At 36.6% G+C, this 16,256-nt stretch overlaps 1 long non-coding RNA gene across 1 annotated transcript in view; it reads right to left on the bottom strand.

Moving 5' to 3' along the window:
* Positions 1–9,111, bottom strand: part of LOC141493170 (uncharacterized) — a 32,232-nt gene extending 23,121 nt beyond the window's left edge. The window contains exons 1-2 of the long non-coding RNA XR_012470130.1: positions 8,939–9,111; positions 1,321–1,439 (exon numbers count right to left, since the gene is read on the bottom strand). This is a non-coding gene — a long non-coding RNA (uncharacterized LOC141493170). The remainder of the gene's footprint in view (positions 1–1,320; positions 1,440–8,938) is intronic.
* Positions 9,112–16,256: the final 7,145 nt, after the last annotated feature.

Genomic DNA, 16,256 nt, shown 5'->3' on the forward strand with positions numbered 1-16,256 from the left:
TGTGCTAAGTCACCAGTCTCATTTTCTCCTCCAGACCATCTAGGTCCAGTGCCAGATGAGAATCAGAATGTCCTGGATGCAAGACAACCAGGGTTAAGGTAACCAAGGTCACAGAGCTAGTAAAGTATCAAGTGTTTGAGCCTGGATTCAAACTTCTGTCCTCCTGACAAGGCCAGTGCTCTGTCCACTTGCCTAATCAATAACTTGATTATTGACAATTGAATGATTCTGCTTGTCCACTTCCATATTCTTCTCTCTGCTTTTTTTTTTTGTTTGTTTTTTGCAAGGCAATGGGGTTAAGTGGCTTGCCCAAGGCCACACAGCTAGGTAATTATTAAGTGTCTGAAGTCGGATTTGAACTCAGGTACTCCTGACTCCAGGGCCACTGCTCTATCCACTGCACCACCTAGCTGCCCCCATATTCTTCTCTCTTGAGGTGCTATTTTCTCCATCATTTCCTATTGAAATTCTACCCATTTTTCTCTAACCTCCTTAAAGCCTTCCCAAGGATAGGGACATCTCTTACCTCTGACTCCTCACTGCAACTCCGTGTCTCTCATTTAATATGATTGGGTTTATGCATGCTTTATTTCTTACACTACATCACAAGATGCTAGATGGTAGGAACTATCTTGTTAAGTCTTTGAATCCTATGTGACTCTTGGCACAATGCTGTATAAATATTAGGCAACCAAGTCAATTCACTAGAGTCATAGAACTTGGTGGTATTTAATGCTTATTCTATGCATAACACTATTTTGTATATGGGGGGAGGTAGTCTCAGAGGTAATAATATAAGAAACAAAATATCTATTTTTTCAAGATGCTTCTAATCTTTAATTGAGGAGACATGTAAAATATTTAGAATTTTTATACTAGAGCTAGAAGGGAGTTGAGGTTATTTACATGAGTCCCCTTATTTTGTAGTTGAGGGGGGAAAACCCTGAGAGAAGTTCAAAGTTGTATTAGGAGGAAGGGGAGTCAATAGGAGAACCAACACTATAGATACTGTCGTTCATATAACACTTGGGGTAACAGTGTACATTGATGACAGGCTGAGAGTTTCCTCTTGGTGTTATTGGGCCTTCTAAAAAGGGTAACTAGTGCTTCTGGTCCCTGTGGCTAATACAAAAGGTACCTTAATATGCATTTTTATAGACAAATTCAGTTTGTGAAGAGTAGAGTTCAGAAAGACACTTTGGGGCAGAAGATATTTGGAGTAGTGCAAGAGACATGGGACACAAGAGTGTTGCTGAGGTATCTTCCACCAGAAGAGCGAGTAAATATAGGCTGGGCTGGACTAAGATGGAGGGAACTCACCTGGAGTATAGAAAGGCCTCAGGATCCCCTCTTGGCATTGTTTTGCTGGTCTTCACTTAAGGTACCATGGATGGCTTCAATGCAAGCCCCTGACTTGGGCACACATTAGACTCCTTGACCTGTGAAGATAGGTAGGTAACCATTTTTCCTAATCCCATGAGATACTCTTCAAAAGTGTAGTATGAGTCACCAGACCTAAGGCATACTTCTGAGGACATTGAAGATGACCCATATCATCAGGTGCAAATGTGCTGAGACAGGAGTAGTATTTTACTAAAAAAGTCCAGTTTATGTCATTATGTTAGTCATAAACCCATAAACCACACCCCATCCCCTAAAAGTAAGTGAAAAGAAAAACAGACGACGGGCAGAGGGTATAGGAGTAGAGAAATTTAGACTGTAGTCTCCTCCATTAATATTAGTGTCCAGTAGATCACTAGATTCAGAAGGAAAACATGATAAAAGAAGCTTTAGGAATAACAAGGATAATAGCCTGACAGATACTTGTAGCACAATTCACTGAAATGACCAGGCCAGAGACAATAGCATTTTGGAGAAAATAGCAATTGTATTCGTTCTAAGAGGTTAGTCCAGTGGTGATACTACTATAAGAATTCAAGTTATCCTGAAATTCCTTAGGCACATGGGTTCTTAGAATATATGTGTTTTCCTATGGGGATTCCCTCTCTTATTGGTAATATTTTATGGGATTGGTGTAGGAAAATATGACTCTGTGTTGGGTAATTTTCCTTACTTGTTTTACTATGATGTTGACATTTTTTTAAACAAATATGTTCTCTGGTAGAATTAGTTTTTGGTTTTGTTTTGTTTTAAAAGTCAGTTGGGGGAGGGGTGGCGGCTAAGTGGTACAGTGGATAGAGCACTGGCCCTGGAGTCAGGAGTACCTGAGTTCAAATCCGATCTCAGACACTTAATAATTACCTAGCTGTGTGGCCTTGGGCAAGCCACTTAACCCCATTTGCCTTGCAAAAATAAAAACAACCCTAAAAAAAAAGTCAATGGGGGCTTCTGAATTGTGGTTTTAAATGGATGTTTACCCAAAGTCTGTTTTGAACCTGGAGTAACTTGAGGAAGGGAGTAGATTAAATAAGGACTGCCTTATATTTTTATTCAGAATAAGAAAATGTTTTTCAATTGTCATCATGCCCCTAATACAAATTATTCTTCTAATTTCACTTAACACAACTAATATGGTTAGGAGCCATTTATCTGATTCTTCTGCCAGAAATTTCAGTGATGCTAAAGTTAATATCAACCAAAAACGCTGGAGAGTGGTTGGCTATATTAAATAAAAGAGGAGAATAAAGAAAGGTTTGAATGCCTTCCTTGAAAGAATATGTTGGATCCAGCCTACCAGTTAGAGAGCCAGCTGTTAAATCTCCAGTGTTAACATTTGCCCTTTGGAAATCAGTAAATGCTACAAATTAGGGTATTAGGTATCATTTTGTTGATAGTCCAGACTTAAGAAAGTGAATGAGAAAACGTTAATAGTTTAGAGTAAATTTAACAGTGTGTCTTGGTCTTTTGAAGACCAAGACTTTAACCTTTTGCCAGCACAGTCTGGGTGGGTGGAATAACAATAAGGGAAAACAAAGAGCAGGGAATGTGTCTCCTATTTTGCTTTGCTTTTCTTTTCTTTGACAGTGGTAAATACTTTCTAGATTGTAAAAGACAGAAAAAATATGACAACCAAATTCATAACCAAATATGACAATTCATAACCAAAATAGTTAAAGAAATAATGCCTGTGAGATCAAGTCACTAGGGCCAAATGAGCCAACCACCCATGAGGTCAAGTCACAAGGCCCAAATGAATGCTATCCCAGAATAATGGAGAAAAGGCATGTGTAATTGATGAAATAATGTCAATGACTGTTGAAAAATTGTGGTCAATGAAAAAAAGGAGAAAATGAAGGCTGAAAACTGAAGGCCAATGAACTTGATTTCAGCTTTTGGAAAAATTCTAGAACACATTAAATTAATGGTTAGAGAACATTTAGTTTAAAAAATGCACTAACAAATAACAAAAAAAAAAGTTTTCTTTTTTGTTAGAGTTGTGAAATAAGTAGATCAGGGAAAACTTGTAGGGTATCCAGTTTATCTGTGTTTGCTCAAAGCATTTGACCAAATATAAAGATGGTCTAAATGATTTATTCAACACCAACTTATTTAAAAAAACTAAATGAAAAGATGTCCAACCAATTAATTTTATAGACCTTAGAATAAGGTATAGGAAACTCCTCCAAGCTATATTTATATTGCATAAGAATCATATTTGGGTAGCCTAAAAAAACTTGGCCATGTTCTATTTGTCATCTATAAATTATCCAACTAATTAGAATCCTATTCATTTGAGAGGCTGGAGCAAGTATGGCACTCCATGAGGAACAAAAGAAGCATTGTAGGCTCTTCAATTACCTTGAAGAGAGGGAAGTTCCAAGAAAAGATTAAGTTCTTTCTCCAATTTCCCCTCCCAGTTCTGGTCTATCAATAGATACCATTTTATAATTTACTGTTTTCTTACTGAAAAGTATATTCAATTTTGCTTCAATTAACTAAAAACAGATATGAATATAAAATTAGAGAGCCCAACCTTTTTTAAAATGTTAGAAATTTTCCTAACTGGGAGCTTGGAGTGATTGTGGTTTTTGATAATTTTTTGCTTAAAATAAACTCCCTAGAAACTTTTTGAAAACAATTACAGGGGCGGCTAGGTGGCGCAGTTGATAGAGTACTGGCTTTGGAGTCAGGAGTACCTGAGTTCAAATCGGGCTCAGACACTTAATAATTACCTAGCTGTGTGGCCTTGGGCAAGCCACTTAACCCCATTGCCTTGTAAAATCAAGAAAGAAAGAAGGAAGGAAGGAAGGAAGGAAGGAAGGAAGGAAGGAAGGAAGGAAGGAAGGAAGGAAGGAAGGAAGGAAGGAAGGAAGAAAGGAAGGAAGGAAGGAAAGAAAGACAGAAAGACAGAAAGACAGAAAGAAAGAAAACAATTACAAAACACTTCTCACACAAATAAAATCAGATTTAAATAACTGGGCAAACATCATGGATAGGTCAAGCTAATATAATAAAAATGACAATTCTACCTAAACTACCTTTTTTTTAGTATCCTGTCAATCAAAATTTCAAAAAATTATTTTAATGAGTTAGAAAAAGTTGTAAGTAAATTCATATGGAGAAATAAAAAGTCAAGGATTTCCAGGGATTCAATGAAAAAAGTGCAAAAGAAAGGTGGCTTAGCCCTACCAGATCTAAAATTATATTATAAAGCATCAGTCATCAAAACTGTCTGGTATTGGCTAAGAAATAGAGTGGTGGATCAGTGGAATAGACTAGGTGCAATAGCAGGAAACCATTATAGTGATCTGCTATTTGATAAACCTAAAGAGTCCAACTATTGGGATAAAAACTCTTTCTTTGATAAAAACTGCTAGGAAAACTGGAAGTTAGTATGGAAGAAACTTAGATTAGACCAACACCTCACACCCTTTACCAAGATAAGATCCAAATGGTTACAGGACGTAGACATAAAAAACAATACTATAAGCAAATTAGAAGATCAAGGACTAGTCTACCTGTCAGATCTATGGAAAGGGGAGTAGTTTATGACTAAGGAAGAGATGGAGAGTATCACCAAAAACCAATTAGATGATTTCGATTACATTAAATTAAAAGGCTTTTGCACAGACAAAAACACTGTAACCAAGATCAAAAGAAATGTAGTAAACTGAGAAACAATCTTTACAACTAGTATTTCTTTTTTTAAAGATTTTATTTGAGTTTTACAATTTTTCTTCCAATCTTACCTCCCTCCCCCACCCCCCCACAGAAAGCAATCTGTCAGCCTTTATTTTGTTTCCATGTTGTATATTGATCCAAAGTAAGTGTGATGAGAGAGAAATCATATCCTTAAGGAAGAAACAAAAAGTATAAAAGATAACAAGATCAGACAATAAGATATCTGTTTTTTTCCCTAAATTAAAGGGAATAGTTCTTGAACTTTGTTCAAACTCTACGGCTCTTTATCTGAATACAGATGATATCCTCCATTGCAGACAGCCCAAAATTGTCCCTGGTTACAACTAGTATTTCTGACAAAGGACTCATTTCTAAAACATACAGAGAACTGAGTCAAATTTTTAAAAAACACAAACCATTCCCCAATTGACAAATGCTCAAAGGATATGCAAAGGCAATTTACAGATGAGGAAATCAAAGCACTCCATAATTATATGAAAAATTGCTCTAAATCATTAATTATTAGAGAAATGCAAATTAAAGCATCTCTGAGGTACCACCTCACGCCTCTCAGACTGGCCAATGTGACCAGAAAGGACAATGATCAATGTTAGAAGGGTTGTGGGAAATCTGGGACACTATTACACTGTTGGTAGAGCTGTGAACTCATCCAACCTTTCTGGAGAGCAATTTGGAATTACGCCCAAAGGGCAAAAAAATGTGCATAGCCTTTGACCCAGCAATACCACTACTAGGTCTATACCCTGAAGAGATGATGAAAAAGGGTAAAAACATCACTTGTACAAAAATATTTATAGCAGCCCTGTTTATGGTGGTAAAGAATTGGAAATCAAGTAAATGTCTTTCAACTGGGGAATGCCTTAGCAAACTGTGGTATATGTATGTCATGGAACACTATTGTTCTATTAAAAACCAGGAGGGATGGGAATTCAGGGAAGCCTAAAGGGATTTGCATGAACTGATGCTGAGTGAGATGAGCAGAACCAGAAAAACACTGTACACCCTAACAGCAACATGGGAGTGATGATCAACCTTGATGAACTGGCTCATTCCATCAGTGCAACAACAATTAGGGACAATTTGGGGCTGTCTGCAATACCATCTGTATCCAGAAAAAAATTGTGTAGTTTGAACAAAGACCAAGGACTATTACTGTTAATTTAGAAAAAAAAAAAACTGATATCTTATTATGTAATCTTGCTTTCTCTTATACTTTATGTTTCTTCCTTAAGCATATAATTTCTTTCTCGTCATTCAATTTGGATCAATGTATACCATGGAAACAATGTAATGACTGGCAAATTGCCTTCTGTGGGGGGGGGAAGGGAAGCAAGATTAGGGGAAAAAATTGTAAAATTCAAAATAAAATCTTTAAAAGGAAAATAAAATAAAATAAACTCCCTAAAACTGAAGAGAAAGGAATCACATGAACTTTACAAACTATTATATTTCACCAGGCTAATTATTGAGACAAGCATTAACATGAATTTTTCTTGCTATTCTGGTGGGAAGGAGGGAGAGATGTGAACTAAAAGACAATGCAATTATTTAGATTTGAAATTGATTAGGCCCAAAGAATAAATATCCCATAATGGTTTAATGTCAACTTAGGAAGAGGATTCTTGTGTTGTGTTCAAGGGATCTACTGTTTGACCCTGTTATTTAATATCTTAAGTGATAACTTGGATAAAGGTTTAGATATTATACTAATCAAATTCACAGATAACACAAACTGGGAAGGAGAGGTAAAACTGAATGACAGTATCAAAAAAACAAAACAAAACAACATTAAAAATCTTTACAAGCCACAAAATTAATATAAAGTATTACAATTACATTGCAAAATAATCTTCACAAAAATGAAGGAAGCATGGCTATATAGCAATTTATCTGAAAAACTGTTGGTGAGTTTGAGTGAACTAAGAGTCAACAGTATGATGTGGAGTCCCAAGAGCTAAGACAATCTTGTGCTACATTAATACAAGCAGGGATAGAAAAGGGAGGGTCCTACTCTTCTCTGCCCTGGTCAGAATATATCTAGAGTACTTTATTCTTATAAGAGCACATTTTAGGAAGACCACTGATAAGCTAATTAGAGGATAAAGGAGGGCAGTCAATAGGCTGAAGGATCTCAAGTGTCAATTGAAGGAACTGAGGCTATTTAACATGGAGGAGAGGACTTAAAACATTATTCATTTTCAAGTATGTAAAGGGCTGTCATGTAAGAGGAATCACTGAGGTTCATGTTGGTTGTAGAGTTCTGAGTTAGGAGCAACAGGTGAAAGTTACAAAAAGGCAAAATTCCATGATAATTAAAACTAGTTAGAAGTGGAATGGGTAACCTTAGGTGGCTTTGGGTTATCTCTCACTGGTGACTACTTTTGGCAGAGCTAAGAAAGCTCCCCAGCAAGAGTTTGGGGTAACCCAGGGCAATAGGATCTGGGGAGAAATGCTTCCTCCCCAAACAATGCATTTATTTATTTCCATAAGGGAGTGTGCAGTCTAGGCCAGGGGAGGACCACAACAGGTAGAAAAACTACAGTAAGGAGAAAGCACCACCTGCCCACAAAGGCTCCCTTGGAGGAAGGAACCCATCCTCTACCATCAATCTTACATGGAGTTCTAGTTATGAGAATCCTTTCTCGATCACATTCCTTTCTTAAAGTGTCCCTCCATGGTAGCATTACTGCCAACTTCGGGGTAAACTATCTGCAAAGATGACCAACACAGGATGCCTGGGATCAGCATGACTGATCAACAACCAGGATGTATACACCGATTTTGAGTTATCCATCCAGTTTCTGTTTCCTCCCAAACCCAATCATCAAACGGTTCTACCCCTAATGCTGAAATTCCCAATTATAACTCCACTTTGTCAATTATAATATAAAAGGGAAGCATTTGGGTATGGATTGGACCAGATGGTCTCAGAGCTTTTCCACTTCTGAGACTTTGTGACTGATAGGACTCCTGTAGAATCTCTTAACTCTGAAACTGAGGAAAAAAGAAGTGGTTAGATCAACCTATCAGGGAAACTGAAGAGGTGAGACAAAACCTAATAGGACTTCCTTCATCTAAATTCTGTGCCTTATTCCCTTCTACATTTTAACTTTTTTCCTACATAGGCAGGAAACATCTCTCTGAACTTCACTTCAGAAAGGAAAAGTTCCTATGCTCTTAAGTAACTCTCTAAGACATAAGTTGCAGAGAAAATGTTTTAGTAGAATGTATTAGTAGAAGGAGCTTTCTTACCTGGAAGTTCCCTTATATCAATAAAAAAATCACAGATCTCATCCCTATCTTATTAAGAGGCAAAAAATTTAAGAAACTGATGAGGTCAAGGACCCAGAATATTCTGGAAACTAGTAGGTCAGGGTAATAATCATTCATTAAGTGTTCACCATGTGTCAGATTCTATATAAGGAATTTTAAACTACCATAGATAATTTTTGAGGTGGATGAATATGTATCTATATATGTATATATTTACATATATGTATATATATACTCGGCCCAACCTAAATGTCCTCAGTACCATCAAAACACTATCCCTCACTCACTTAGCTCAACCATGTATTTTCTTTTTCTTTAGGTTTTTTTTTTTGCAAGGCAAATGGGGTTAAGTGGCTTGCCCAAGGCCAAACAGTTAGGTAATTATTAAGTGTCTGAGACCAGATTTGAACCCAGGTACTCCTGACTCCAGGGCCGGTGCTTTATCCACTGCGCCACCTAACCGCCCCTCAACCATGTATTTTCAAACATAATGCTCTGAATTTCAAGTACTTGTATTTACCCATGATTCCAGATTCCAACAATCACTAGTTCTACTGCATACCTCCACTGCTCTGCCTCCAGGTGTTGATAGGCAGTCATGATGACTAACCATCCACATTCATAACTCTAGCTTACAGTCCCCATTCCAAAGACCAGAGTTTTCTGAAGCCTCTGTGGTCAAAACTCCTGCCTCATCTCTAAAAGACACAGAAACACTTGCCATGGTCTCTGTAGACATCTAGGATGCCTTTGTGACATAATAATGACATTTTAAAATATAAAAGATCTGAGTATAGAGAGTATTTTCATGAACTCCATGTCTGACAATGCTTAGAGCAAAGGAAATCTAAATTATTGGGGAAATTTTTCTGGACTAACTTTCCCAAAACTCTATACTTGAGTACATAGAATAGTGATACTCCTTTCACCGAATTTGAATAAAGACAATCTAAACTATGGGAGGATAGAAAAGCTCTATGAGAGTTGGTCAAGTGGTAGAGATGGATACGGGAGCAGAACAAACAGTAGCATGCAATAAAAGCATATACATTGGACCTAATCACAGCATCCTGACCTATGGCATCTTTTCTGAATCATCATGATGACTACAGGAACTGTGACAAGAAGCTTCAATGTTTTTTCAAAGCTTAAAAATTCAGTGTTCTCTGGACTGTTGTGCTGAGGCTGAAGAAGGGTAAACCAGGAACATAGACTCACACTCTATCCTTCCACACCAATGAAGAGAGTTTAACCTAATTGTATTCCTTTCTTTGGGAGTATAGGGGCTGGGGGTATAGAGAAACTAAAGGGAAAAAAGGAACAAGAATTTATACAGTGCCAGCTATCACCAGGCAATGAGCTAAGCATATGCATTCCAGAGTTAATTGAGATTAAATGGAGAGGGAAGCAAGATTAGGGGAAAAAATTGTAAAACTCAAAATAAATAAAATCTTTAAAAGGAAAAAATAAACTCCCTAAAACTGAAGAGAAAGGATTCACATGAACTTTAGGAACTACTAAATTGCACCAGGCTAATTATTGAGACAAGCATTAACATGAATCTCTCTTGCCATTCTGGTGGGAAAGAGGGAGAGATGTGAACTAAAAGACAATGCAATTATTTAGATTTGAAACTGATTAGACCCAAAGAATGAATACTCCTAAATGGTCTAATGTCAACTTGGAGGGACAAGATAGAGAAGCCATTTATATAATTGTTTTGACTACACACCTTTTACTTTTGGAATCGTGTCATTTGAAATGGTCTGGCATGGAGATGTAGGGTAGGTGGGGGTTCCCAGCCCTGATTTTGAATTCAAGACAACCTCCCAAAATAATCTGAATCACAGCATAGTTCAAGGGATTCTACCCAAGGGATAAAATTCTATCAGAATGCTCATAATGCAGGAGGTTCCAAAAGATAAAATAAATTGTATAATAAGAAATGAAAATGAAATAAAAAAGAGGTAGGATGTTATAGTATATAGAGTCATCCTTGACATTAAAAAGCCTTGGATTTAAGCCCTACCTCAGATATATATTTCTTGTATAATCCTGGACAAGTCCACTTAAATCTCTCAGTGCCCAAGGTGATTCTTTAAAAAAAAAATTATTTAAGACAATGGGGTTAAGAGTGACTTGTCCTGGGGCAGCTAGGTGGTGCAGTAGTTAGAGCACCGGCAGTGGAGTCAGGAGTACCTGAGTTCAAATTCAACCTTAGCCACTTAATAATTACCTAGCTGTGTGGCCTTGGGCAAGCCACTTAACCCCATTGCTTTGCAAAAGAAAAAAAAAAGAAAAAGAAAAAGAAAAAAGAAAAAAAGAAAAAAACTACTAGAAATAATTAGCAACTTTAGCAAAGTAGCAAGATATAAAATAAACCCTCATAAATCCTCAACATTTCTATATATGACTAGCAAGATACAGCAGAAAGAGCTAGAAAGAGAAATCCCATTCAAAGTAACCTCAGACAAAATAAAATACCTGGGAGTCTACCTGCTAAGGCAGACTCAAAAACTTTTTTGAAAATAATTACCAAACTCTTCTCATACAAATAAAATCAGATTTAAATACATGGGCAAATATCAACTGCTCATGGATAGGTCAAGCTAATGTAATAAAAATGACAATTCTACCAAAGCTAAACTACTTGTTTAAGTGCCCTACCAATCAAGATTCCAAAAAATTAATGAGTTAGAAAAAGTTGTAAATAAATTCATATGGAGAAATAAAAAAAGTCAGGAATTTCCAGGGATTCAATGGAAAAAAAAGTGCAAAAGAAGGTGGCTCAGCCTTACCAGATCTAAAATTATATTATAAAGCATTGGTCCTCAAAACTGTCTGGTATTGGTTAAGAAATAGAATGTTGGATCAGTGGAATAGACTAGGCGCAATATCAGGAAATGATTACAGTAATCTGCTGTTTGATAAACCCAAAGAGTCCAGCTATTGGGATAAAGACTCTCATATAAAAACTGCTGGGAAATTTTGAAGTTAGTATGGAAGAAACTTAGATTAGACCAACACCTCACACCCTATACCAAGATAAGATCCAAAAGATTTAGACATAAAAAACAGTATCATAAGCAAACTAGAAGATCAAGTAGTAGTTTACCTGTCAGATCTATGGAAAGGGAAAGAGTTTATGACCAAGGAAGAGATAGAGAACATCATTCAAAACAAACTAGATAATTTTGACTACATTAAATTAAAAAGATTTTGCAGACAAAACCACTGTACCCAAGATCAAAAGAAATGTGGTAAATTGGGAAACAATTTTTGCAACCAGTATTTCTGACTAAGGACTCATTTCTAAAATATACAGAGAACTGAGTCAAATTTAAAAAAAAAACCCAAGACATTCCCCAATTGGCAAATGGTCAAAGGATATGCAAAGGCAATTTACAGCTGAGGAAATCAAAGCAATCCATAGTCATATGAAAAATTACTCCAAATCAATTACTTATTAGAGAAATGCAAATTAAAGCATCTCTGAGGTACCACCTCACACTTCTCAGACTGGCCAATATGACCAGAAAGGACAATGATCAATATTGGAAGGGATGCGGGAAATTTAATACATTGTTGGTGGAGCTGTGAACTCATCCAGCCTTTCTGGAGAGCAATATGGAACTATGCCCAAAGGGCGACAAAAATGAGCATACCCTTTGACTCAGCAATACCACTACTGGGTCTATACCCTGAAGAGATGATAAAAAAGGGTAAAAGCATCACTTGTACAAAAATATTTACAGCAACCCTGTTTGTGGTGGCAAAAAAATTAGAAATTAAGTGAATTTCCGTTAATTGTGGTATATGGATGTCATGGAACACTACTGTTCTATTAGAAACCAGGAGGGATGGGAATTCAGGGAAGCCTGGAAAGATTTACATGAACTGATGTTTAAGCGAGATGAGCAGAACCAGAAAAACTGTACCCCCTAATAGCAACATGGGGGTAAAGATCAACCCTGATGGATTTACTCATCCCTTCAGTGCAACAACCAGGAACAATTTTGAGTTATCTGCAATGGAAAATACCATCTGTATCCAGAGAAAGAATTATGGATTCCGTCAAATTAGAAAAAGAAAAGCATTATAGTGGGGCGGCTAGGTGGCGCAGTGGGGTGGCTAGGTGGTGCAGGTGGGGCGGCTAGGTGGCTCAGTGAATAGAGCACCGGCCCTGGAGTCAGGAGTACCTGGGTTCAAATCCGACCTCAGACACTTAATAATTACCTAGCCCTGTGGCCTTGGGCAAGCCACTTAACCCCACTGCCTTGGGAAAAAAAAAAGAAAAGCATTATATTATTATGTAATTTTACTATCTCATACTTTATTTTTCTTCCTTAAGGATATGATTTCTCTGTCATCACATTCAACTGAGATCAAAGTATAACATGGAACCAATGTAAACACTAACACAGAATCCAATCTGTGGGGGGATGGGGAAGAGAAGCAAGAATGGGGGAAAAATTGTAAAACTCAAAATAAACTTTCTTTTAAAAAAAGTGACTTGTCCAAGGTCATACAGCTAGGCAAATATTAAGTGTCTGAGGCTAGATTTAAATTCAGGTCCTCTTGACTCTAGAGCCAGTGCTCTATCTACTGCTTCACGTAGCTGCCCCACCAAGGTGACTCTTTAAGACTATATAGTCAAGTTAACAGTCAGTACAAATGAAATTTCCTATACCCAATGAAATTAGTGGTTCAGACCAAAAAAAAGAGAAAAAAGAGAAAATACTAATCTATAGAATATTTTTTTTTGCAAGGCAATGGAGTTAAGTGGCTTGTCTAAGGTCATACAGCTAGGTAATACATTAAGTGTCTATTCCTGACTTCAGGGCTGGTGCTCTATCCATTGCACCACCTAGCTGCCCTTATAAAAAGTTTTAAAAAGAGATAATGTAAATATTCAAAGAAAAAGTCTAGACTAGTAGAAAGAATGCTAGATGGGGGGCAGCTAGGTGACTCAGTGGATAGCACTAGTCCTGGGAGTCAGGAGAATCTGAGTTCAAATTGAACTCAGACACAATAATTACCTAGCTACATGACTTTAGGCAAGTCACTTAACCCCACTACCTTGCAAAAAAACAAAAAAAAAAAAGAGTGCTAGACTTGAAGTCAGAAAAGACATGGATTCAAACCCTAGCTGTGTAATCCTGGATAAATCATTTAAATTCTTTGAGGTTTAGTTTCTTTCTCCTTAAAGGTTGGGGATAATAGAAGTTATGGTCCTATCTCACAAATGTGAAGATCGAATGAGAATACACACATGTCTATAGCACAGGATATATATAATATGTATATATATATATATACACACATATACATTACATATATGTATATATTTCATGTATACATGTATTTGGATATGCTATGCTATGATAGTTTAGGAGGGAAGAAATCTTTAGTAGCTTAAAATTCATTAAGATTTGAGTTACTGTGTGCACATGTACAAGTATGCACTTTTTTCCTTCTTCAAATCTACCATAGCTCCTCCCTTCTGCATCCTTTTAGCAAAGAACTTTATTTCACTCCTCACTGAAAAGATTGAGCCCATTTACTGAAAGCTTCCTCTTATCCTCCTCACTTATCTCCTTTATTCCTTCACATATGAAGAGGTGATTCTTTTCTGTATCAAGGCAAAATCCCTTTGATCCTATTTCAACCCAACTTTTCTAGAAGATTGTTACCTTTCTCATTTCTACTCTCTCAATAAACTTCAGTGTTTTCCTCTATGATCTGATTCTCTACCTGGAAAATATGTCCATAATCCCTTATTCTTAAATGATATTCTCTTGGTTGGTTCAACCAATTTTCCTTGCTTTCATTCTATAGCTTTCCTTCCTTTTTGTGGCTAACCACCAGGGGCCCTCCTCTCTTTTCCTTTCTAAACCTTCTTCAGTCTGTTTTCCAACCTCATCATTCAATTTAAACTAATCTTTTCAAATTTATCAGTGATCTTTAAACTGCCAGATCTAGTGGTCTTTTTCTCAGTTCTCATCCTTCTTGAGCTCTATTGTCATCAATTCCCTTTCTCCTAGATAGGCTCTCTAGGCTCTCTAAGTTTTCATAACTTCATCATAAATTCTTTCTAGAATTGTGGCTGGTCATAGAAAGGCATTGACTGGAGAGTATAAATCTTTGAAGTTGTTTGTCTTTAAAATCTTATTGTATAAACCGTTTTCCTGGTTCTGCTCACTTCAATCTATCAGTTCATACAAGTCTTCTCAGATTTCTTTAAAACCATCCCCTTTAATATATCTTATACCACAATAGTATTCAATCGCATTCCTATATCATAGTTTATTCAGCTATTCCCTAATTGGCAAACAGTCTTTCAGTTCCCGATTCTTTGCCACTGCAAAATAAAACATAAACAAACAAAATAGGAACTACCATAAATATTTTTGAACATATGGATCATTTCCCTGTTCTTTTGATTTCCTTTGGGGATCTACTACTAGAATCTGGGTCAAAGTTTAAGTATAGGTTAATAACTAGCATCATAGTTCAAATTCCTCAGCCCTTCAAACCTGTGTAATTTTCCTTTTTTATCCTTTTAGACAATCTGATGGATGCAAGGTGGAACTTCAGACTTGTTTTAATTTCTATTTTTTGATTAGCAATTTAGAGAACTTTTCGTGTAGCTTGGATCTTTTTCCTCTGAAAATGCCCATTCATATATATGAACACTTCTCAACTGGAGAATAGACCTTATTCTTATAGATTTAAATCAATTGCCTATAAAACTTAGAAAAGAAACTTTTGGGGGGAAGCTAGATGGCACAGTGGATGGAACACCAGTCCTGGAATCAGGATGGACCTGAATTCAAATCCAGCCTCAGACACTTAATAATTACTTGTGTGACCTTGGGCAAGTCACTTAATCCCATTACCTTAATTAAATAAAAGTACAAAATATTAAAAAAAACCCTTTTGTCAGAGAAACTTGCTAGAAAGATTTTTTTTTCTCCTGGGGCAGTTACATGGTAGATTAGAGCACTGGCCATTGGGAGGATCTAAATTTAAATCCAGCCTCAGAAACTAGCTGCATGACCTGGGGCAAGTCTTTTAACCCTGATTGCTATTCCCCTCCCTGCAAAAAAGATTTTCCCACTCTTCACCTACTCCACTTCTTATTTTAGCTCCAATGATTTTGTTTATGCAAAAACCCTTTTAATTTTAAGTAATCAAAATTATCCATTTTGCCTCCTGTGATACTTTCTATTCCTTGCTTGGTCATGTCATGTCATATATCTAAGTTGGACTTTATTTTGGTGCACTGTGTAAAATACTGATCTATACCCAGTTTTTCTGTTTTCTGATTCCAGGGCTGGTGCTCTATTCACTGTGCCACCTAGTCGCCTCTCAAATATTAAGTTCTCACCCAGTAGTTTAGTTTGGTTTTTTTTTTTTTAGGTTTTTGCAAGGCAAATGGAGTTAAGTGGCTTGCCCAAGACCACACAGCTAGGTAATTAAGTGGGATTTGAACCCAGGTACTCCTGACTCCAAGGCCGGTGCTTTATCCACCACGCCACCTAGCCGCCCCCTTCAGTAGTTTAGTTCTTTGAATTTTTCAAATACTCATTTACTTCTGTATATTATGCACTCAATCTGTCCCACTGCTTAACTTCTCTGTTTCTTACTCTTATTTCTAAATTGTTGATTATTGCTTTATAGTAGTTTGAGAGTTAGTACTGTTAGAACCCCTTTCTACTTTTTTTAAAATTTTCATTATTTCACTTAAGATGCCAAACCTTTTAAAGGTTCTTCCATAAGAATTTTATTATCTTCTCTAGCTCCATAAATAATACTTTGGTAGTTAAGTATAGTACTGAATAAGCAAATTTAATAATTGACATTTTTATTATATTGGT

Source organism: Macrotis lagotis, chromosome 7 (assembly GCF_037893015.1).
Source record: "Macrotis lagotis isolate mMagLag1 chromosome 7, bilby.v1.9.chrom.fasta, whole genome shotgun sequence".
NCBI classification, from domain to species: Eukaryota; Metazoa; Chordata; class Mammalia; order Peramelemorphia; family Peramelidae; genus Macrotis; species Macrotis lagotis.